The sequence below is a fragment of the Cololabis saira genome, chromosome 23, assembly GCF_033807715.1.
Source record: "Cololabis saira isolate AMF1-May2022 chromosome 23, fColSai1.1, whole genome shotgun sequence".
In the NCBI taxonomy this organism is placed as follows: domain Eukaryota; kingdom Metazoa; phylum Chordata; class Actinopteri; order Beloniformes; family Belonidae; genus Cololabis; species Cololabis saira.
The window spans coordinates 8,445,469-8,470,139 of NC_084609.1; positions in this window are offsets into that span (position 1 = coordinate 8,445,469).

Below are 24,671 nucleotides of genomic sequence, written 5' to 3' on the forward strand. Positions count from 1 at the left end.
TATATCCATCCATCATTCATCCATCCATGTATCCACCCATCCACCCATCATCCATCCATCCATCCATCCATCCATCCATTATCCATCCATCCATCCATCCATCCATCCATCCATCCATCCATCCATCCATCCATCCATCCATCCATCCATCCATCCATCCATCCATCCATCCATCCATATCCATATTTGAACCATCACCATCATCAGTGAAAGAGAGATGAGTCAGACGGGAAATGACCTCCATCCCCCTGATGTTCAGCTCCCCACTTCCCCCTAATCACCCTCCATCAGCAGCCTGATGTCTCCCCTGGGAGCGTCTCCATGGAGCCGCGATACTGGGAGCCGTTACCCCGACACCAGAGAGGCGGGAGCTCTCATCACCCGTCGGAGCTGCAGATGGATGGAGGCGTTTATGGCTCGTTTCAGATAAAAGCCCAGCTCTGTTTGTTGTCCGGTTCTGTAATCTGTCCATCTGGAGCTATTAGAGGCGACGCTCGGCCTTCACGCCATCCCTGCACCGGGACACGAACACAGAGACGCACTCTCATCAGTACCAGCCGACAGGTATTCAGGGGGAAGGTACTGAAGATAAAATACTCCATTTACTTTTTTATTGGCCCGGTCCAACCTGTCAGCGCTTCCTCTAATCCTCACACACACATGGAGATATGGATGTGAAAATATCACATCTAACTCCTCCACTTCATCGGTCTCAGATTTACAGCCGCTCATTCTCATCCCCACCAGACCCAAAGGGTTTGGCTCCATTACCCCTTTTCCACCAAACCGGTTCCAGGCTGGTTCTGGTTCTGGGCCAGTGCTGAGTTTGGAACCGGTCTTTCTGTTGCACCAACTCTTATCTGGTCTAGAGGAAAGAACCGAGGGAGGGGGGTGGTTATTAAGACCAACGTCAACAACAAGACTGGGAGATGGAGACATTTTCAAATAAGAATGAATCTGGATGCAGCAAAGCATCATGGGTTTGAGGAGGAGACAACCTGTCTTTTAGAGATGTGTCCACGGAGGAGCTACGTGGACCAAGTCCTATTAGAGCAGATACCTTGTTGTTGCTGCAACTTTCACGCAAACGCAGCAACGTAATGACGTGGCTCCCCTTAGCACCCCGAGCTGTGGAAAACAAACCGGTTCTCAGCTGGTTCCTAATTGAACGAGTTGTGAACCAGAACCAGCTCTGGAACTGGTTTAGTGGAAAAATTCAGAATCCAATTTAAAATTGTATTACTTGCGTATAAAGCCCAAAATGGCTCAGCTCCGCATTATTTGCAAGACCTGATAGTGCCTTATGTTCTTGGCAGAGCTCTCCGTTCTCGCAGTGCGGGTTTACTCGTAGTTCCTAGAGTATCCAAATGTAGATTTGGAGGGCGGGCGTTCTGCTATCAGGCACCATTACTATGGAACCAACTTCCAATCTGGGTTAAAGAGGCTGACACCACCTCCACCTTTAAAACTAAACTTAAAACCTTTTTGTTTAGTAAAGCCTATAGTTAGTGTTTAGTAAACCTCTAGCTGGTGTTGGTAAATCTCTAGGTAGTGTAAACTCTAGTGTGTTAGAGTCGCTCCTGTAGTTTCTTGTGCTGGCCCCCCCTTTTCTTCTCTTTTTTCTCTTTTGTACATGGTGCAGCATACTCTGCCGGTGGCGAAGAGCATCTCTGAATGCACAACACCGGAACCTGCAGCGTGGCAGTGAGAGGGGCAGGGTAACGGCGCGGTCAGGCGGGGGAGAAGGCTCGTCCCTCAAGACTCCTCTCCCTGGCCCTGCCCCTTCTCAACCTTTCGTCGACCCTGAACCTAACCTGGGGCTTGCTAATTGGGCCGGAGCTTCAGGAGCTGCGTGCTGGCCTGCGGTCCCCACCCCCGGTCATCCCGTTGCTGCTTCCACCTGCCTGCTGTGCTGTTGACGTCCCCGACCCCCAGTCTGGCCCTCGGCAGGACGGTCCCCCCTTATGAGCCTGGTCCTGCTCAAGGTTTCTTCCCTCCTAAAGGGGAGTTTTTCCTTGCCACTGTTTGGCTTAAGGCTTTTTCGACTTAGGGAGTTTTTACCTGCCATTGTTTATGTAATTATTGCTCTGGGGTTTATGTTCATGTTCTGGGTCTCTGGAAAGCGTCTAGAGACAACTTTTGTTGTATTAGACGCTATATAAATAAAATTGAATTGAATTGAATTGAATTGAAAAGGGGTCTATGGAGCCCACACAGCTACATCATCTAACAAAAGGCTCCAAACTGGGTTCCTGTCAGCTGGGAGTTTATTAAGATCGTTTTTCTAAATAAAATGAATAAAAGTGGAACCAGGACGGATCCCTGAGGAACACCACTGGTAGAACTGAGGTAACACGAGGCGGTACTCGTTGATCTGCCCAGAGATCGTTCTTAGACCATCCCACTGGATGTTCAGTCAGTCTTACGCCGACGTAGTTTTGGGTTGAAAGAACCACTCTTTCAGAAATGTGAACTCAGAACTTCAGTAAAGAGGAACAGGACATTGAAAGATGGCTCAGATATGGTTCTCTGAAACTTTTAGGATGTTATGGCTCCAGGACGCCCAGACCTGGTGTTTTTCTGATCCGTCTGATCTTTTTGCTGGTCCTGAACAACGTGAGGAGCTCGGCTCCTCGGCTGCCCCCGGCTGACTGTTTAGCTGTTTTCTTAAACTCAGGAAGATTATTAGGATTTATGACGTTTCTGGAAGGAAATGAGCAACTTTGACCTCCCTGGAACCAGATCTGCCTTTGTTGCATCACAAATACTGAGTTGAGGTTTGTTTTCCTTCTTTCTCCAAATCCGAATTAATCCGAATGAATCAGGAAACAATCTGGTTTTTCTTTCAAGGATTCTCAACAAGGTTCCTGTAATCGACGTCGCAGAGGAGATCTGAGACATTCCGGGTCCCGCCGCCTCCTCTGTGTTCCCGGGCCAGAATCCTGGTTCTGACCAAGTGGGGTCTGGTACCGGTCTAGATACAAGCGTTTCCACCGATGAAACGGGTCTGGTACCGCTTCACTGCAAAAACTCAAAATCTTACCAGGAATATTTGTCTTATTTCTAGTTAAAATGTCTCATTTTTAGTCAAAAAATCTCATTACACTTAAAACAAGAGTCATTACCAGAAAAATAACTTATTTGACAATTTTCACCTGTTTCAAGTACATTTTCACTTTAAATAAGTAGAAAAAGATTTATCTTCTCATTACAAGCAAAAAAATCTTGTTCCACTGGCAGATTTTTCTACTTATGTTAAGTGAAAATCTACTTGAAACAGGTGAAAATTGTTGTTTTTTTTTTTCCAGTGATGAGTCTTGTTTTAAGTGTAATGAGATGTTTTTGACTATAATGAGACATTTTAACTACAAATAAGACAAATATTCTTGTTAAGATTTTGAGTTTTTGCAGTGTTCTAGATACAAGCGTTTCCACCGATGAAACGGGTCTGGTACACTGAAAAAAATAAATCTAAGCGCGTGTAAATATAGCATATTTAAATCTGTGATATTAACAATTAAAAATGAAGTTTGTTGCTTTACATGAATACATCTAGTTTTGAACTTAATCTGCATTTGTTAAAAAAACAAGACATGGCATTTTTTCCTTTTCATTTACACACAAACAACAAGCAATGATCTTGTTGTATTTACTTGAACAATTTTAATCTATTGGGCAGATTGACCAACGTTTAGATGAAACATGCTTCATTTGTTTAAGTAAAACACCATAGTAAAAAATATCTTGCTTGATCTACTTTTAAAAAATTAAGGGAATTTTTTCGCATGAGATTTTTATGTAGATCAAGAAATACTAGTCTTTGTATATACTATTTAATTTTTAGTATGTACAAAATTCATTTGCAAGTAAAGTCAACTTAATTTTGATAAATAAATTAAACTTAACACAATTAAGTTGACTGTATTTGCAAAATGTATTATTTACATACAAAAAATTAAGTAGTTTATACAAAGACTAGTCTTTCTTGATCTACATAATAATCTCATGCAAAAAGTTGACTTATTTTTTTAAAGTAGATCAAGCACAATATTTGTATCAGTGTACCGTTTCTAGATACAAGCGTTTCCACGAGTTAAAGTCCACTTGATGATGACGTAACATCGATGTTTGTTTTATGTTCAAAGCTGCAGGTGTTGAACATCTGGAACAACGAGGTCGTCGTGTCATGATCTTTGGCGGTCACATAATCCATAATCCACCCCTTAATAAACATTATCACACATCTGGCACCTCTAAACCCCGGTAATCTGATGAAGAGGAGACGAGCTCACAGCTGGGCAGAGGTCGGCCCGGAGTTTCAAAATAAAAGCTTCTTCATACAAGCGATGATGTAGTTCAACAACCTTCTTCCTGCTTTACACGTCTAAGAACAGTTATAAAAGCATGATTTAGTCGTGAGACGAGGATCTAACATGTATAGGTGAGCTGGGTTGTTTCAGGAGTCCAGTCGGAGGAACTCGCACCAACACCCACGAACACCTGCCTCCGTCTCCAACATTCAGCCTCAAGCAGGCGTTTATCGGCTTCAGCTTTGATTGACGGGGATATAAACATCACGCCTGGGTGAACGCGCTGCATTCTGGGCCCGGAGAGCTTTTTCTTTTCTTTTTTCTTTAAAAATAAAAGACCTTCTGGATGAAACAGAGGTGAGGTGGGTTTCACCGCCAGGTGCAGCCGAGGTCCGGGTCATGTCTATTGTCACAATGGACCCATCAGCCCGTAGAAAGACGATTAAAAAGTCTCTGATAAGTTTCCAGTAACTTTGAGTGACTTCTAATGTTTTTCTCTAAACCTGAAAGCTGCAGAAGTCCGAGTTATGTTCCCTGTGGGATTGACACTCAACTCCGGACCACTTGGTGGCGGTAGTGAGTCACCCTTTCTGTGGCACGACGGCTAGTGAGCGGAAGTAAATCTGTCATCGGATTTAGAAAGAAAAAAGTGATTCAAATTCTAGCACTGAATATTTATGCATCGAAATTATGTATCGGAATGTTTTTTTTAAATATTCATTTGTTAAAATATTCAACTGCAAAAAATTCAACCTTAAAATATTCAACTACAAAAAAAATCAATGTTAAAATATTCAACTACAAAAAAATTCAATGTTAAAATATTCAACTACAAAAAAATTAAACGTTAAAGAATTCAACGTTAAAATATTCAACTACAAAAAATTCAACATTAAAATATTAAACTGCAAAACAATTCAACGTTAAATAAATATTCAACTACAAAAAATTAAACGTTAAAATATTCAACTGCAAAAATTAAACTTTAAAATAATAAACTGCAAAATATTCAACTACAAACAATTAAACATTAAAATATTCTACGACAAAATATTTAACTGCGATAAATTCAACATTATAATATTCAACTGCAAAAGATTCAACGTTAAAATATTCAACTGCAAAAAATTCAACGTTAAAATATTCTACTTCAAAATATTCAACTACAAAAAATTAAACATTATAATATCCAACTGCAATAAATTCAATGTTAAAATATTCAACTACAAAAAATTCCACGTTAAAATATTCAACTGCAAAAAATTAAATGTTAAAATATTCAACGTTAAAATATTCAACTGCAAAAAATTCAATGTTAAAATATGAATCTACAAAAGATTAAATGTTAAAATATTCAACTACAAAATATTCATCGTTAAAATTTTTAACTGCAAAAAATTAAAATACAAAAAATTCAAAATTAAAATATTCTACTACAAAATATTCATCTACAAAAAATTCAACGTTAAAATATTCTACTACAAAATATTCAACTGCAGTAAATTCAACATTATAATATTTAACTGCAATAAATTCAACGTTAAAATATTCAACTGCAAAAAATTCGATGTTAAAATATTCTACTACAAAATATTCAACTAATGTTAAAATATTCAACTAAAAGAAATTCAACGTTAAAGTATTCAACTACAAAAAATTCAACGTTAAAATATTCAACGTTCCTTTCTAGAGGAATTATTCACTAAGTGTGCTATTTATCCAACATCCACGAGGACTTTTAGTTCAGTTCCAGGGTGAACGATCAACATTCCGGACGTCTACCTGATCTAATGAACAGTAAGCCCCCCTTAGTTACTGTTGCTAACTCGGCGGTGCTTACGGTTTTATTTTGTTGACGTCTGTGTTAAAAACTTTTTCTACACAAAAGCGCTACCGTTCATCAAAGAACTTTCAAGTGGGACTTAAACATGTCACGGAGGGAAAAGTGGGAAATCTAAAAATAGAAAAGGTTGCTAATAAGTTTAAAGTACTTCCACTAATTACCCCTGTCTCTGCTGCGATTGGCTCGGTACGTTGTGTACCAGTGGGAGTGGCTGGCTGGAATCCGGTTCCAGCAAGTCCAGAAGAGGCTTTACGGACAATTCGATTTCAAAGTTCAGGGATTCACAAGACGTTGCCGTGGCGACCAAACCCTGGAATTTCACCTGAAGCCCCTCCGGTTTTCTCTGGTGGGACTTTTCTGGGATGCTGGGAGTCCTGAAGCAGCGGACCAACAGACTCAAAAACACCTATTATCCCTGGGCCATTAGACTGTTAAATAATACACAACATAACATAACGTGTATTTTTTTGAATGCTGTGGGAGTGATGTTTGGGTCACAGTTTGTTGCACTTTATCCATACATTGTTTGTATTGCTTTTATGTTTTTATACTGTGCTTTTTATACTTATTTATTCCTCTTATTTTGATCGCTTCCTTTGCACTTTGGTGGTAACATCCCAACCAATCTCATTGTAACCTGAGCACAATGACAGAGTTCCGAAAATGATGATTTATTAACTTAAACAAAATCGAAAAACGCTGCTGAGCAGGATCCAAAAACCAGAATATGAACATAAATCAAAAACTACAAAAACTTGACATGGAGGAACAAAACAGTACGGACCAGCAGGGAGCATCGGGGAAAGACAAGACCAGATAAACACAGAGGGTTAACGAGACACAGGTGACGACAATCAGGGCAGATTGGATCAAGACAGAACTGAAACACAAAGACACAGGTTTCAAAATAAAACAGGAACTGACAAAAGGACAAGAGAGAAGAAGAAACGTTCAAACCTGCAGTTCTGAGACCTCAGAGCAGCATCTCCTCCTTCTCCTCTTCCTCCTCCTCCTCTTTCTCCTCCCTCTCTTCCTCTCGCGTCTCCGTCCTACTCGTCTTTTTTATTTCTGCATCTTCATGTGTGCGCGTCCTCTCTCCTCACACCGCCTCCTCATTCTCCTCCGGCGTCCTCGCTCCTGGTTCCCTCTCTCCTCATTCCCTCGCTCCTGGTTCCCTCTCTCCTCTTCCCTCTCTCCTCTGTCTCTATATCTCCTGCAGATCCTCCCGTCTCCTCCTCATCTTCTCTGTTCTCATCTGACAAACTTTTTTCTGCTTGTCTATAGACACATTCAGCATCCTCTCCTCCCCTCCCTTCATCCATCCCTCCATCCCTCTCTCCTCTCAGTCATCGCTGCTGCGCTGTGATTGGCCGACAGTCGAGGGGTGACGCAGGCACCCTCCTCCTTTCTCTTCTTCTTTCTCTCCTGAAGAAGCGCATCACCTGTCAGGTGTTAAAGTTTACACCCCCCTCTTTTAGTCCTGCTTCTGCGTTTGTGTGTAAAAGAATAAAAATAACCCTCCGATCGTAGTCGGCCTCAGCTGACCTTTTCACTGATTATTTAATAAAAGAAAGCATGAAAAAAAAAAAATACATAAAAAATAAATAAATAAATAAAAAAATAAAAGAAAGCCTAAAAACCTGGGACCTGGGACCTGGTCCACGTCCAGACCTGGGACCTGGGACTTGGGACCTGGACAGAGCTGTGAGAGCGAAATTTCGAAAACCTCGACGATGCGTTGTTCCAGACCAGGAGCCAGATTCACCAATATGTTCTTAAGAACGATCTTAAAGGTATTGTGACATCATTTTTAAAATGCTTTTAACACTATTAAAAGTCTTGGCCAACATCCCTCAAATGTGTCTAAAAGGTTTTAACAAGAAAAACTTCACTCTAGTACTCCATTCCTGGCTTTTTATTACAGTGGTTTTTTGCGCCGTGAAAAATGCTTCCTCTTCTCCCTTTCCTGTCAATCATTGCTCCGCTCCTCCTCCAAACCTCCTCCTCCAACCAACTGCTACACACTTCTGCCGGCGTCTCCACACCATGGGCTCCACACACACGCGCGCACAGGGCGACTACAGCCCGGGGATGAAGTCCGTGCGCACACCGAACCGGACTTCTAACAGCGGCGTCGGAGAGTTAAGCCGGGAGCGACAGGCGAAGCATGCACGGAAAAGCAGCACGGCGGCAGTCCACCACAAACAATCATAAAAATAAAGGCATTCAAGCAGCAGTGTCCCTTACTCCCCTTATCTTAAGTCCAGTCAGTGGCCGCGGGTCTTCTTAGCAGTTCTCCTCCGGTGATGACAACAGAAGAGGCTCTAAACAGCTCCGTGTTAAGCCTGATTTATGGTTCCGCGTTAAATCGACGCAGAGCCTACGCCGTAGGGTTCAGCGTACGGTGCGCGTCGCCGTGTAACCCTACGCCGTAGGCTCTGCGTCGGTGTAACGCGGAACCATAAATCAGCCTTTATGGTGCGCTGGAGAGGAGAGGAGACAGGGAGCTGGGTGGAGGGGGCGGTGATTTAGCGGATCGTTACGTAACGATCCGCCACCAAACCAGATGAGCCGTTTTTGCACAGTTATGCGGAAAATCCCAGAAAGCACACAATACACTGAATGTTAAAAGTTCGTTGTTTTTTGGGTGTAATTGATGTCAAGACACCCAACAAAACACAAAAAATCAAGAAAAATTTGTTTTTCATGTCACAATCCCTTTAAGAAATGTCTTAAGATCTAAAATTAAGAAGTTCATAAGAAAGTTCTTAAGTGCAATTCCTCAATATTTTCTTAAGAACCGTCTTAATAACTGTCATTTCTTACGAATTTCTTATTTTTCCTACTTAAGAACTTCTTAAAATATGTCATTGCACGCGCCAACAAACAACAATACAGGTAGTTTGCGTCTTAACCGTCAGTCACTCACTAAACATGGAGAAGGAGAAAAAGAGATGCAGGAACTTTTCAAGGTTATGGTGGATGAGATTAATGTGCAAAAAAAAAATACTATTGGGGAAAATTAATAATAATTAACTACCATGCTAACTAACATGCTAACAAACAGTTAACAGGCTCTTTGTGTAATTAATTACAAAGTATATCCTCAAACTATGACCTACTAGTCTAAACTTGTCTAAAATGTGTTGAAAAAGGTGATATTAGAGGCTTATTATTATTATTATTATTATTATTATTATTATTATTATTATTATTATTATTATTATTATTATTATTATTATTATTATTATTATTATTATTATTACCTTTTCACAGAAGAAATGTTAAGACAGGTCAAGGTTGTCTTAAAGTTAAGAAAAAAGTCAAGAACAAATTTGGGAACTTTTATTTCAAGAATACCATTTATTCTTTTTTCTTAAGAAGAAAGTTGAGAAAATACTTAAGAACTTTTTTGGAGAATATGACTTCTTCTCTTTTTTCTTCTTAAGACTGAACTTAAGAAAAAAATTACACTTAAGAAGATTTTTTTTCTTAAGAATGTTTTGTGAATCCGGCCCCAGGTTGTTCCGGGTCGTTCCCGACCGGGTCGGCGCTGCCTCTTATTGAGGCCGAGAGGCTGCTCATGTTGATGAGCGAGGCGTCATTAGCATCTGAAGCAGCAGCTCTTTCATCCTCGCCGTGTTTCATCATTATTCCTCCTGATCTGCATCTGAGTTGAAACCTGGAACCGCTTTAATGATCCGACTCGGTTCTGAGCTGCTCCTGCGCAGAAAACCTGGAGGTTCTTCAGAATAATAGACTCTATAATTATTCTGGAGACATGAACTAATGAGACGCACCGACCCCGGAGAGACGACCCGCTCACGCATCTCATCAGGGTTCCAGAGTAAAACACGAGGGGGGGGGCTGCAGGTGGTCTTCTCTCCCGGGTCGTCTCCAGGGTCGTCTCTCCGGGTCGTCTCTCCGTGTCGTCTCTCCGTGTCGTCTCTCCGGGTCGTCTCTCCGTGTCGTCTCTCTCGGGTCGTCTCTCCCTGGTCGTCTCCCGGGTCGTCTCCAGGGTCGTCTCTCCGGGTCGTCTCCCGGGTCGTCTCTCCGGGTCGTCTCTCCCACTGGGTCGTCTTCCGGGTCGTCTCCAGGATCATCTCTCCGGGTCGTCTCTCCCGGGTCGTCTTTCCCGGGTCGCCTCTCCGGGTCGTCTCTCCCGGGTCGTCTCTCCAGGTCGTCTCCCGGGTCGTCTCTCCGGGTCGTCTCTCCCACTGGGTCGTCTTCCGGGTCGTCTCTCCCGGGTCGTCTTTCCCGGGTCGCCTCTCCGGGTCGTCTCTCCCGGGTCGTCTCCCCGGGTCGTCTCTCTGGGTCGTTTCTCCGGGTCGTCTCTCCCGGGTCGTCTCTCCGGGGTCTTAGTTTGTCCCGGGTCGTCTCTCCCGGGTCGTCTCTCTGGGTCGTCTCTCCCGGGTCGTCTCGTTGGGTCGTCTCTCCCGGGTCGTCTCCCTGGTTGTCTCTCCAGGTTGTCTCTCCAGGTCGTCTCTCCAGATCGTCTCCCCGGGTCGTCTCTCTGGGTCGTTTCTCCGGGTCGTCTCTCCCGGGTCGTCTCTCCGGGGTCTTAGTTTGTCCCGGGTCGTCTCTCCCGGGTCGTCTCTCTGGGTCGTCTCTCCCGGGTCGTCTCGTTGGGTCGTCTCTCCCGGGTCGTCTCCCTGGTTGTCTCTCCAGGTTGTCTCTCCAGGTCGTCTCTCCAGATCGTCTCTCCGGGTCGTCTCCCTGGTTGTCTCTCCAGGTCGTCTCTCCGGGTCGTCTCTCCCGGGTCGTCTCGTTGGGTCGTCTCTCCCGGGTCATCTCCCTGGTTGTCTCTCCAGGTCGTCTCTCTGGGTCGTCTCTCCCGGGTCGTCTCGTTGGGTCGTCTCTCTGGGTCGTCTCTCCCGGGTCGTCTCCCTGGTTGTCTCTCCAGGTCGTTTTTCCAGGTCGTTTCTCCCGGGTCTTAGTTTCTCCGGGTCGTCTCTCCGGGTCGTCTCCCGTTACTCAGATATCCAGGCTGACCCAGGTTTACAGAGACGAGGAAGCAGCTGCAGGATGATTATTGATCCTCGGTAACTGATCATCTGTTCGTCTGATTGCTGATCGATTCAGAGTCTGCAGGCGAGAAAAACCTCCAACCCTCCAGACGGTTTTCCCTCCTTCCTCTCTTCTCTCTTCTCTCCATCTTTCAGACCTTTTATCTTTCTATTAAAGCAAAATAAAAACCTCCAGGTTGTTTCTGCACCTCGTCCCTCCTCCATCTCCATCTTCCTCTTCCTCCTCCTCCTCTTCATCCTCCTCCTCTTCATCCTCCTCCATCCTCCTCACCCTCCTTTTCATCTTCTTCCTCTTTCTCCTCTTCATCCTCCTCCATCCTCCTCTTCCTCCTGCTCCTCCTCCTCCATCATCCTCCTTTTCCTCCTCCTCCTTAATCATCCTCCTCTTCCTCCTCCTTCTCCATCATCCTCATCTTCCTCACCCTCCTCTTCATCTTCTTCCTCCTCCTCCTCTATCTCCATCTTCCACCTCCTTCATCTTCCTCCTCCTCCTCCATCATCCTCCTTTTCCTCCTCCTCCTCAATCCTCCTCCTCTTCCTCCTCCATCATCTTCCTCCTCTTCCTCCTCCATCATCTTCCTCCTCTTCTTCCTCCTCCATCATCCTCCTCTCCACAATCATCCAATCAGAACCAGTCGATCAGGTTCCTAATCAGACCTGCCAGTCGACACTCGTTTATCTGGATTCTGCAGAGCTTCGTATCAATCAGATGGGATGAAACAAACCTGGATTCAAATGTGGGTTAATTAGACCGGATTGTTATTTGACTATTTTCACTATTTGAAGGTTTGGCAGAAATTTTCAATGTGGTGTCCTTTTGTATCTGTAGCACTTTGAGATTATTTTATGAAAAGTGCTTTACAAATAAAATGTATTATGTATGTATGTATTATTATTATTATTATTATTATTATTATTATTATTATTATTATTATAATTGCAGCTTCAGCCCCAGGTTTGATTGACATGTTACCATGAAACTAAAATCCTCTTTAGCATTGTCTGTTAATGAAGTATTCAAACTTTCATCTTTCACCTTCAGTTTCTTTTTCTTTAAAAAAAAAAGGTTTGAAAATATTAAACTTGGAGGAAGATTGTGTTTCTGTCTCCATCAAAGAAGAAATCCATCAAAGCTGCAGAAACTCCGCGTCTCTGCTGCCACCTGCTGGACGGAGTCCGATCCTTCAACCTGGCGAGTAAATACCAGAAAACCAGCTGTGGACAGAACGAAGATGGACGGATTCTGTCTTAGAACAGATCAGCGTTCAGGTGTGTGTTAACACCACACCACAAGGGAAAGACATCAGCAACGGGTTGTAAAAAAACCGTGATTGTACTAAAAAAGAACTGAATAATCACATTTGTCAATGTTTTTTATTTATTCTTCAAAGACTTTTACAAACAGATGAAAATCTGAGAATCTTCTCTTCTGAGAATTTATGAAAACAAAAAACAATTTAAAGACAAAATTGTGACCATCATTGTTTTTCTCTTATTGATAGTAAGATGTGGGCTGGCGTCACTTCCCGGGTCCGAACTTATCAGAAGTCGCTGCTCCAGCTGTCTCGTCTCCTCCACCCTGAAGACTCTCGCCCAGCTTCGTCACAGCACAGGTACTGAACGGGCAGCCCCGGGTGAATGAAAGTCTAGAGAGGTCATCAATAAAGAGGTCATCAATAAAGAGGTCATCCTACCCATACCCATAAACACATGCCATCATCTGCTAATACCCATAGACACATGCTAACACCTGCTAATACCATGGATCTATAATAATAACTGGATGGGAAATTGAAAATGACCACCCATTCATTTCAATGCATTCTGCTCAGCCAGCGCATACGCCGAAAAAATCTCTGACTTCCGGGTTTACTTCCGCATACAGCGGCCCATAGAGCATGCGCAGTTGAGTCACCTCCCATGATGCTCTGGGGCCTCCCATCATGCCCCGGGGCAATGACGCGAGTATTAATATAATATGTATTAATATAATATATTAATTAATGTATATTATTACATGTATAGTATGAATGTATTAATATAATATAATATATATTAATATAAAACATCCGTGGAATGCACGGACACGGCTGTGACGTCAGCCGTGACGTCACGCCCAGAAAGAGACTTTTCTTTGACTTTTCTGGCCGTTATTAAACATTTTTGACGGATATAAAGTCCATGACTTAAAAATATAGAATACAAAGATTAGTAATTGCCGGTGATTACAGCTGGAGGTGTCCTGTGAACAGTTTTAGAGGCTTCTCTTTTACTATTGCGGTCTATGGGAAAAAAGCTTTCTGGGCCCCATGGGATTTTTTGTTGCAGTACCGCGGCTGGCCACTGGGAAAAATCGGCGTGCCTTCTGAGGGCGAGACCCGGGGGCTGGCCAATACCCATAAAAACATGCTAACATCTGCTAATACCCATAAACACATGCTAACACCCGCTAATACCCATAAACACATGCTAACAAGTGCTAATACCCATAAACACATGCTAACACCTGCTAATACCCAAAAACACCTGCTAACATCGGCTAATACCCACAAACAATACAGCTTTACGTGGTTTCCTTGATCGTGAGGCAGCAGACAATTTGTATATCTTCCGAGGCCTGGAGGAAAATTCAAAAGAGAACAATTTTGGTAGAGCTGGATGTCTGAGCTGTGAGTAAAGACTTATCAGAGCCTAAATCTTCCTGTTTATCATGATGTAGCTCATTGTGTTGCTAACTGGACCAGTGAACGACCTGTTAGGGTTCTGGTTGGTGTGGAGGCGTCTGGACCTGAAGCTTAGCTTAGCAGTTAGCAGCGACTGCTTGATCAAGCTGTCTCTAAGCAACCGGGAGCAGCGACCGTGCGCCCCCGCGTACGGAGGCTCAAGTCCTCATCGCCACAGACCCGGGTCTGAATCCTGACCTGGAACATTTGTGAGAAGTTCAGGTGTTGCAGGGACGTCTACTCACCCAAACATGAGCTCAGTGAAGTTTCTGTGAAGCAGAAAGCTCAGACTCTTTCTGCCGACATCTGCTAATACACATAAACACTTTTTCCATCTCCGTAATATTACAAAAATTAGGAAAATCCACTCGCAGAGTGATGCAGAAAAACTAGTTTGCGCATTTGTATCTTCTAGACTAGATTACTGGAATGTCTTATTAGCAGGATGACCAAGTAATTTGCTGAATAGGCTCCAGCTGATCCAGAATGCAGCAGCACGAGTGCTGACAGGAATCAGCAAGAGAGACCACGTCTCTCCAGTGTTAGCTTCTCTCCATTGGCTACCCGTAAAATTCAGAATCCAATTCAAAATTTTATTACTTGCGTACAAAGCCCAAAACGGTTTAGCTCCACAATATTTGTAAGACCTGATAGTGCCTTATGTTCCTGGCAGAGCTCTCAGTTCTCAGAGGTCAGGTTTACTAGTCTAGAGTATCTAAATGTAGATCTGGAGGACCAACTTCCAATCTGGGTTAAGGAGGCTGACACCACCTCCACCTTTAAAACTAAACTTAAAATTTTTCTGTTTAGTAAAGCCTCTAGTTAGTGTTTAGTAAACCTCTAGTTGGTGTTAGTAAATCTCTAGTTAGTCTTAGTAAACCTCTAGTTAGTGTAAACTCTAGTGTATTAGAGTCAGTAGTTATAGTTGCAGCTATAGAACAAGACTATAATAGTTAGTCTCAAACATAGCTTCATGGTAAATATGCTGCTATAGGCCTATGCTGCACCGACATGATCCACTGGGCGGTGCCCCTCACCCTTCTTCTCTTCTCCTCTTCCCTTCCTCTCTTCTCCTTTTCCATTTTTATTTATTATAAGTATTTCATAGCCATCATTTTTGTCCATCGTTCCTGTAGTTTCTTGTGCTGGCCCCCTATTTTCCCTCGTGTGCATGTTTGCAGGCCAGAGCTTCAGGAGCTGCATACTGATCTGCATTCTCCCCCTCTGATCATCCCACTGCTGCTTCCACCTGTCTGTGTCGTTGCTGACGTCCCGGCCCCCCCAGTCTGGCGTCCAGCACGGAGGCCCCCCCCCTTATGATCCAGGTCCTGCTCAAGGTTTCTTCCCTCCTAAAGGGGAGTTTTTCCTTGCCACTGTTTGGCTTAAAGTTTTTCTCCCACTAGGGGAGTTTTTACCTGCCAATGTTTATGTAATAATTGCTCAGGGGTGATTTTCTGGGTCTCTGGAAAGCGCCTAGAGACAATTTTGTTGTAATAGACGCTATATAAATAAAATTGAAAATTGAAATTGAAATTGAAACACCTGCTAACATCTACTAATACCCATAACATAATTCTTCTTCTTCCTGCTCTCGGTGAAGGCGGACGCTTTTTCTGCTCCCGCTCCCTCCCTATCTGCCCTGCTGCTGCTCTCTGTCTGTCTCTGTTTTGTGAGGAGTTCAGGTGTTGCAGGGGCGTCTACTCACCCGTCGAAGATGGGCCCAGTGTTGTTCCTGTGAAGCAGAAAGCTCAGACTCAGATTTCTGCTGTAGATCTGCCAATATCCATAAACACATGCTAACATCTGCTAATACCCATAAACACCTGCTAATACCTGCTAATACCCATAAACACCTGCTAATACCCATAAACACCTGCTAACATCTGCTAATACCCATAAACACCAGCTAACATCTGCTAATACCCATAAACACCTGCTAACATCTGCTAATACCCATAAACACCTGCCAATACCCATAAACCTGCTAACATCTGAATGAATGAATGAATGAATGAATGAATGAATGAATGAATGAATGAATGAATGAATGAATGAATGAATGAATGAATGAATGAATGAATGAATGAATGAATGAGCTCTTTATTGTCGCTGGGCTGGCATCCCAGCACAGTGACATTGCAACCAGTACAACCCATCAAGAAAACAGACAAAACAAATAACATCTGCTAATACCCATAAACATCTGCTAATACCCATAAACACCATTAACATCTGCTAATACCCATAAACGCCTGCTAATACCCATAAACACCTGCTAACACCTGCTAATACCCATAAACATCTGCTAATATCATAAACACCTGCTAACACCTGCTAATAACCATAAACACCTGCTAACACCCGCTAATACCCATAAACAACTTCTAACATCTGCTAATACTCATACACGATGAATGTTTGAAAGAACGTCCTGATCAAATTCTGCACACGTTCACGGGTCAAAGCTCACATTCCAACTGGCAGGCCGATATCCAGTGTGTCGTTGGTGTTGGGATAAGAATCGGGCCTGAAACGGGAAACAAAAACACGATTATGACTCTGACTCCACGTCTGAAACATTCTTGTTTTCTCTTGAAAGACTCCGGAAGACTTTATGTGACGTAATACCCATAAACACCTTCTAACATCTTCTAATACCCATAAACACCTGCTAACATCTGCTAATACCCATAAACACCTGCTAACACCTTCTAATACCCATAAACACCTGCTAATACCCATAAACACCTGCTAACATCTGCTAATACCCATAAACACCAGCTAACATCTGCTAATACCCATAAACACCTGCTAACATCTGCTAATACCCATAAACACCTGCCAATACCCATAAACCTGCTAACATCTGAATGAATGAATGAATGAATGAATGAATGAATGAATGAATGAATGAATGAATGAATGAATGAATGAATTAATGAATGAATGAATGAGCTCTTTATTGTCGCTGGGCTGGCATCCCAGCACAGTGACATTGCAACCAGTACAACCCATCAAGAAAACAGACAAAACAAATAACATCTGCTAATACCCATAAACATCTGCTAATACCCATAAACACCATTAACATCTGCTAATACCCATAAACGCCTGCTAATACCCATAAACACCTGCTAACACCTGCTAATACCCATAAACATCTGCTAATATCATAAACACCTGCTAACACCTGCTAATGCCCATAAACACCTGCTAACACCCGCTAATACCCATAAACAACTTCTAACATCTGCTAATACTCATACACGATGAATGTTTGAAAGAACGTCCTGATCAAATTCTGCACACGTTCACGGGTCAAAGCTCACATTCCAACTGGCAGGCCGATATCCAGTGTGTCGTTGGTGTTGGGATAAGAATCGGGCCTGAAACGGGAAACAAAAACACGATTATGACTCTGACTCCACGTCTGAAACATTCTTGTTTTCTCTTGAAAGACTCCGGAAGACTTTATGTGACGTAATACCCATAAACACCTTCTAACATCTTCTAATACCCATAAACACCTGCTAACATCTGCTAATACCCATAAACACCTGCTAACACCTTCTAATACCCATAAACACATGCTAATATTTTCTAATACCCATAAACACATGCTAACATCTGCTAATACCCATAAACACATGCTAACATTTTCTAATACCCATAAACACATGCTAACATCTGCTTATATCATAAACACATGCTAACATCTGCTAATACCCATAAACACATGCTAACATCTGCTAATATCCATAAACACATGCTGACATCTGCTAATACCCATAAACACCTGCTAATACCCATAAACACCTGCTAACATCTTCTAATACCCATAAACACATGCTAATATTTTCTAATACCCATAAACACATGCTAACATCTGCTAATACCCATAAACACATGCTAACATCTTCTAATACCCATAAACACATGCTAACATCTGCTAATATCCATAAACACATGCTGACATCTGCTAATACCCATAAACACCTGCTAACATTTTCTAATACCATAAACGATGAATGTTTGAAAGAATGTCCTGATCAAATTCTGTACACGTTTACGGGTCAAAGCTCACATTTCAACTGGCAGGCCGATATCCAGTGTGTCGTTGTTGTTGGGATAAGAATCGGGCCTGAAATGGGAAACAGAATCACAATTATGACTCTGACTCCACGTCTGAAACATTCTTGTTTTCTCCTGAAAGACTCCTGAAGACTCTATGTGACGTAATACCCATAAAGATCTGCTAACATCTGCTAATACCCATAAACACATGCTAACATCTGCTAATACCCATAAACACATGCTAACATCTGCTAATACCCATAAACACATGCTAACATCTGCTAGTACCCATAAACACATGCTACATCTGCTAATACCCATAAACATCAGCTAACATCTGCTAACTTGTTTGAACCATTTCAATCTGGCTTCTGCTCGCGTCACAGCACAGAAACAGCCCTCCTCAACAGCCCTCCTCAAAGTCACCAACGACCTCCTCCTATCCTCAGACTCCAGCCCCCTCAGCATTCTCCTTCTCCTGGACCTCACAGCCTTCGACACCATCAACCACACCATCCCTCTTTCCCGCCTGGAATCCTCCCTCAACATCACCGGAACCGCCCTCTCCTGGTTAAGGTCATACCTCACAAACAGACAACAATTCATTAGTATCAACAACTGCACCTCTTCCACTGCCCCTCTGTCACAAGGCGTCCCCCAGGGTTCGGTGCTTGGTCCTCTACTCTTAATCCTCTACATGCTCCCTCTCGGTAACATCATCCGATGCCATGGTCTCCACTTCCACTGCTATGCTGACGACGTCCAGCTCTACATTCCCACCAAATCCACCACCACTGCAACTCACTCCACCCTGAACAACTGCCTTATTGAAATAAAATCATGGATGCATTCAAACTTCCTCAAACTCAACTGTGACAAATCAGACATAATCATCATTGGTCCCAAATCCCTCAACACCTTCAGTCTCACCATCGACAACTCTGCTCTGTCTCCCTCCAGTCACATCCGCAACCTCGGAGTCATCTTTGACAACAACCTCTCCTTCCAACACCATGTCAACCACATCAGGAAAACTGCCTACCACCACCTGAAAAACATTGCACGCCTCCGCCCATCACTCTCCTTCCCCGCCGCTGAAACTCTCATCCATGCCTTCATCACATCCAGACTCGACTACTGCAACAGCATTCTCTACAGGCTCCTCCTCCAAGGTCCTAAATAAACTTCAACATATACAAAACTCTGCCGCTCGCCTGCTCACTCCCACCCTCCAGAGACCACATAACCCCAGTCCTCCAGAGGCTGGATCCAGTGTTGTGCATGAAAGAGTTCAAATGAACGCGTTCATTGAACACGTTCATTTCTGTGAGAACGTTGAACTGAACGCAACATATTTGCAAATAAAGAACTTGAACGTGAACTTGTTCAATCTGCAGATCACGAACTGGAATTTGAACTGTTCAGATGAGTTTCAGCTTCACTGTTTGGGTCCAATTATTATGGAATAATCCTCCTTCTCATTTCAACAGCGGGCGGCACACACATTTAAAATACTCGACGAATTACCCACAATGCAGTGCACACTATCCTAACATGGGGCACCATCTCCATGGCAACGGTGGCCGGAGCCCGGTGCAGTCTTTACGATTGACATGTGAAGAGAGAGACGTTGCAGACGCAGCGTCAGCGAGCCGTCAGATGATGATCCGCTTATCATTATTTTACACATTGTCTCCCAAAGAGTCCGATGGTAAAAATCTAACCTTTCTGTGCTTATTATGTCCACCTGCGCCTAGAAAACAAGTCTGAGCGTCTGCCGTCAACTTCACATTTGAAACGTCACATGGAGTTAAAGCATCCGTCCAGTGTGAGAAAATATCTGCGAGTCCTTGACAATCAAAAAAAGTCATCAGGAAAGACCAAGAAGACCCAACAGCCCCAAACGACCCCAGTCCCACTGCTGCACCTTCAGGGGTCTGAATTACCAGCAACAGGTAGACAAACTGATAATGGACTACATTGTTGGAGATTTACAGCCTCTGAGGAAAGTTGAAAGGCCACTAGGACAAGACATGATTGTAAACAGTGAACAGTTAGGACAGTCTGGCGTTTCATTCGTACTCCTCACCTAAAAATATTGAAATTAACTGAATTTGAACTGGTTCAAAATGAAAATGGTGAACTATGAACGTGAATTATTCATTTTTAAACTATGTGAACTGAACTTTGAACTAGTTCATGAGAAGTATGAACTTGCACAACACTGGCTGGACCACATAACCCCAGTCCTCCAGAGGCTCCACTGGCTCTTCAGAACAGCTTTTAATGTGTGATTTGTTTCTTATCCTTTATCGAATCTTTTATCTCTTATCTTTTTTTTTATCCTGTGGTTTTTAATTTTACATTTTCTTGATCTCTATGTTTTATCTTTGTGTCTCTGAAGCGTCTTTGAGATCTTTTAAAAGCGCTCTATAAATAAAATTGATTATTATTATTGTTATTAACACCTGCAAATACCCATAAAGGCCTTTTATCATCTACTTATACCCATAAACACCTGCTAAAACCCACACCCCCCTGGTGATCACTCGTTGCCGTGTTATTTTAAGCATCAGGACATCACGACTCACGTGGTGGCGTTGGTCCGGTGGGGAATCTCCGTGTTCGACTCCTTCCTGCAGATAGGAAACAGAAAATCAGCTGATCGTTGATGTCCAGACGGAGCTCAGGCTGTCGGAGGTGCAGTCTCACCCGGACGGATCGCGGGGGAGCGGGACGGGACCGGCAGAGACCATCACCGCCACGGCCAGGAGGAACACCACGGACCGAGAGGACGCCATGCTCTGATGTCACCAGGTTGACGAGAGACGTCCCCTCTGGACTTATACGTCTGCTCCGAGGTCACCTGACGCCTTCGTCCTCCGGTGAAGGCCGAAGGACGGCCCCCCCTCCGTGTTGTCATAACAACGCAGCCCTGACCCTGATGCCTCCTCCTCCGTGTTTCGGGGATGAGCGGAAGCTACAACAACAAACACCTGGACCCTGAACCAACGCCGTGTTTGGGATCAACGACGCTCCGGCCGTCAGACGGACGTCCTCGTCTGGAGGACGATCTGACGCCCAAAGAGAGGCCAGAGAGACCCGGGGCCTCATTTATAAAAGAGTGTAGAATTCATACTAAAAGTGCACGTAAACCCAAAAGCCGAAAATGGCGGGCGCAAAAAAAAATCTGGATTTATAAAACCGTGTGCACGCACACTTGCACGCAATGTTCGCTTTATAAATCACAGTCCAGCTGGAAGGTTGCGCAGGTGAATTTGCCTCATATCCCGCCCTCTACACGCCCACTTCATACCATAAATGGGCAATGCAAAGTAGTATTTGCATATGAATGAGCCTGCTGAGCATGCGCAGCGCCACCTGCAGCCTGTTTGGGCGTCAGGATGAATGAGACGTGTCGAGCCACCGTGCCACTAAATTTCACGGAGACTGAGATCGAGATGTGGATGAGGTGGAGGACAGGAAAACCACATTATTTGGTGGTCACAGTAAAAGTAGAAAAAGTATATAAAAAGTATAAAATAAAGCAAGTGAGTGGAAGCACGCCGTTGCTGCGCTAAACGGCGTGAGTGCCACAGTGCAATTTCCACTGGGGACAGGGGGGACATGTCCCCCCCACTTTTCAAAATCATGTATTTGTCCCCCCCACTTTTTACAGTTTAAAAACTAACGGTAGGCTCAGCCTGTAATTGCAAATCATCAAGACACCCTGTGCGAAGACGATGCGAAGACGGGACGGGAGCCCCGCTCCCCCTCCTCCCCTCCCCTCTGTCCTCAGTGCTGCTTAAGGCTGATTTATGGTTCCGCGTTACACCAACGCAGAGCCTATGGCGTAGGTGCGCGTCGTCGCGTACCCTACGGCGTAGGCTCTGCGTCGTTTTAACGCGGAACCATAATTTAGGCTTACGCCCGCGCGTAAAGGTTTCACGCACGCGTAAAACTCATTATATATTTTTTAAAAAATCAGTGTCCCTTTAGGGGCTCCGTAGAGCGTTTAGGGGCTCCGTGTTTAGGGGCTCCGTAGAGCCCCTAAACGCTCTCCAGTTGTCACGGTGGGTGACGAGGAGGTTCCCGGCTTGTCTTCAAACACAGAGGGACACGATCAGCGCTATTATATTATAAGTCTGATTTGTGATGACATTATTAAGAGTATGACATGAATCTGGCTTCATTTCACCACCTCACCGCCTGCGTCGCCAGTTCCCCATATCTTAAGTATCTTCCTACGGGAGGGTCGGGGTTGGCGTAGAGATACGCAGATTTTTCGGTTAGTTTTTTCTTTTTAAATCCCAACCTTTGCATAGAAGGTGGCTTGCGCATCTTTCAAGCCCTGTTTTGTGCGCAAGCAAGTTTTATAAATGAGGCCCCCGGTCCGCTGGAAGATAAATCCAGAAGCAAAACCCAGGTCGTCTCTCCCGGGTCTTAGTTTCTCCAGGTCGTCTCTCCCGCTGGGTCGTCTCTCTCGGTCGTCTCTTCGGGTCGTCTTTCCCGGGTCGTCTCTCCTGGGTCTTAGTTTCTCCAGGTCGTCTCTCCCGCTGGGTCGTCTCCCGGGTCGTCTCTTGGGTCGTCTCTTGGGTCGTCTCTCCTGGGTCTTAGTTTCTCCGGATCGTCTCCCGGGTCGTCTCTCCGGGTCGTCTCTCCCGTGACTCAGATATCCAGGGTGACCCAGGTTTACGGAGACGAGGAAGCAGCTGCTGGATGATTATTGATCCTCGGTAACTGATCATCTGTTCGTCTGATTGCTGATCGATTCAGAGTCTGCAGGCGAGAAAACCTCCAACCCTCCATATGGTTTGTCCTCCGTCCTCCTTCTCCTCTTCCTCCTCCTATTCCTCCTCCACCTCCTCCTGTTCTTCCTCATCGTCCTCCTCATCTTCCTCCTCTTCTTCCTCTTCCTCCTCCTCCTACTCTTCTTCCTCCTCCATCCTCCATCTCTTCCTCCTCTTCCTCTCATCTTCCTCCTGATGAGGCTATTTCACACACAATCATCCAATCAGAGCCGGTCGATCGGGTTCCTAATCAGTCGACACTCATTTATCTGGTTTCTGCAGAGCTGAATCAGCTGATCAGGACCAATCAATACCGAGCTGTATCAATCAGAGGGGATGAAACAAACCTGGATATGTGGGTTGTTACGGCCCAGTCTAGGCGTGCCTAGGACACAACATGATACGGCCCCATCTTCCCCAAGTAGCCACAAACAAGATTTGGTTTCAATACAAAAGTGATTTATTTACACAAAAGTAAATCAACATATAACTATCTTGAGAAGTAAACTGAGACTGAGCTACTAGGCTTCAGGGTGGAAAAAACAACAAAAAAAAGGGTCCCTAACTAAAATAAACAGGGGAAAACAAGGTTAACAGAACTGGCAGCCCACCACTTACTACTCACAAGTAACTAATTTCAAAACAGATACAAAAGTTCTAAGCAAAGGTGTGGCCGGTTGGGAGAAGAGGAGGATGAGAGAGCCTGCAGCCCTCTGGTGGCCGCCATCTTGGATCCTTATATATCAGGTGGTTGTCACCGCCCAATCACCGCCCAGGGCATGGAACCTTCCCACCAATGACCGCACGGCTGTGGCACACACCTATCTGCATATTAAATTAACACAAGAAAATCACAGGGCACACACACACACACACGACAGCCTACAAAAATATGACCACAGTCATAACATGCGTTCATTAGACGCTATTGTTATTTGACCATTTGTCTAAAATCCTTTTACAAATTTAATCAACGTTGTCTGTTGATGAAGTATTCAAACTTTATCTTTCACCTTCAGTTTTTTTTTATTTAAAAAAAAAGGCTTGAAAATGCTTGGAGGAAGATTGTGTTTCTGTCTTCAAACTAAAGCAAATCCATCAAAGCTGCAGAAACTCTGCGTCTCTGCTTCCACCTGCTGGACGGAGTCCGATCCTTCAACCTGGCGAGTAAATACCAGAAAACCAGCTGTGGACAGAACGAAGATGGACGGATTCTGGACGGAATAAATATTTTGTATCTGTAAATAAACGTTGTACTTGTAGAAATATTTTTTGCACATGCACAAAATATTTCTACAAGTACAAATATGTTTTGCACATGCACAAAATATTTCTACAAGTACCAATTTTTTTTGCACATGCACAAAATATTTCTACAAGTACAAATATTTTTTGCACATGCACAAAATATTTGTACAAGTACAAATATTTTTTGCACATGCACAAAATATTTCTACAAGTACCAATTGTTTCTGCGCATGCACAAAATATTTCTACAAGTACAAATATTTTTTGCACATGCACAAAATATTTCTACAAGTACAAAGTTTATTTACAGATACAAAATATTTATGGCTTTAATTTGAGCCCATAACATCAGCGTTCAGGTGTGTGTAAACACCACACCACAAGGGAAAGACATCAGCAATGGGTTGTAAAAAAACATGATTGTACTAAAAAAGAACTGAATAATCACATTTTTTTTTAAATGTTTTTTAATTATTCTTTGAAGACTTTTACAAACAGATGAAAATCTGAGAATCTTCTCTTCTGAGAATCCAAAAAACTGTTTAAAGACAAAATCTTTTTTTTTCTCTTATTGATCGCTGGCGTCACTTCCCGGGTCCGAACTTATCAGAAGTCGCTGCTCCAGCTATTTCGTCTCCTCCACCCTGAAGACTCTC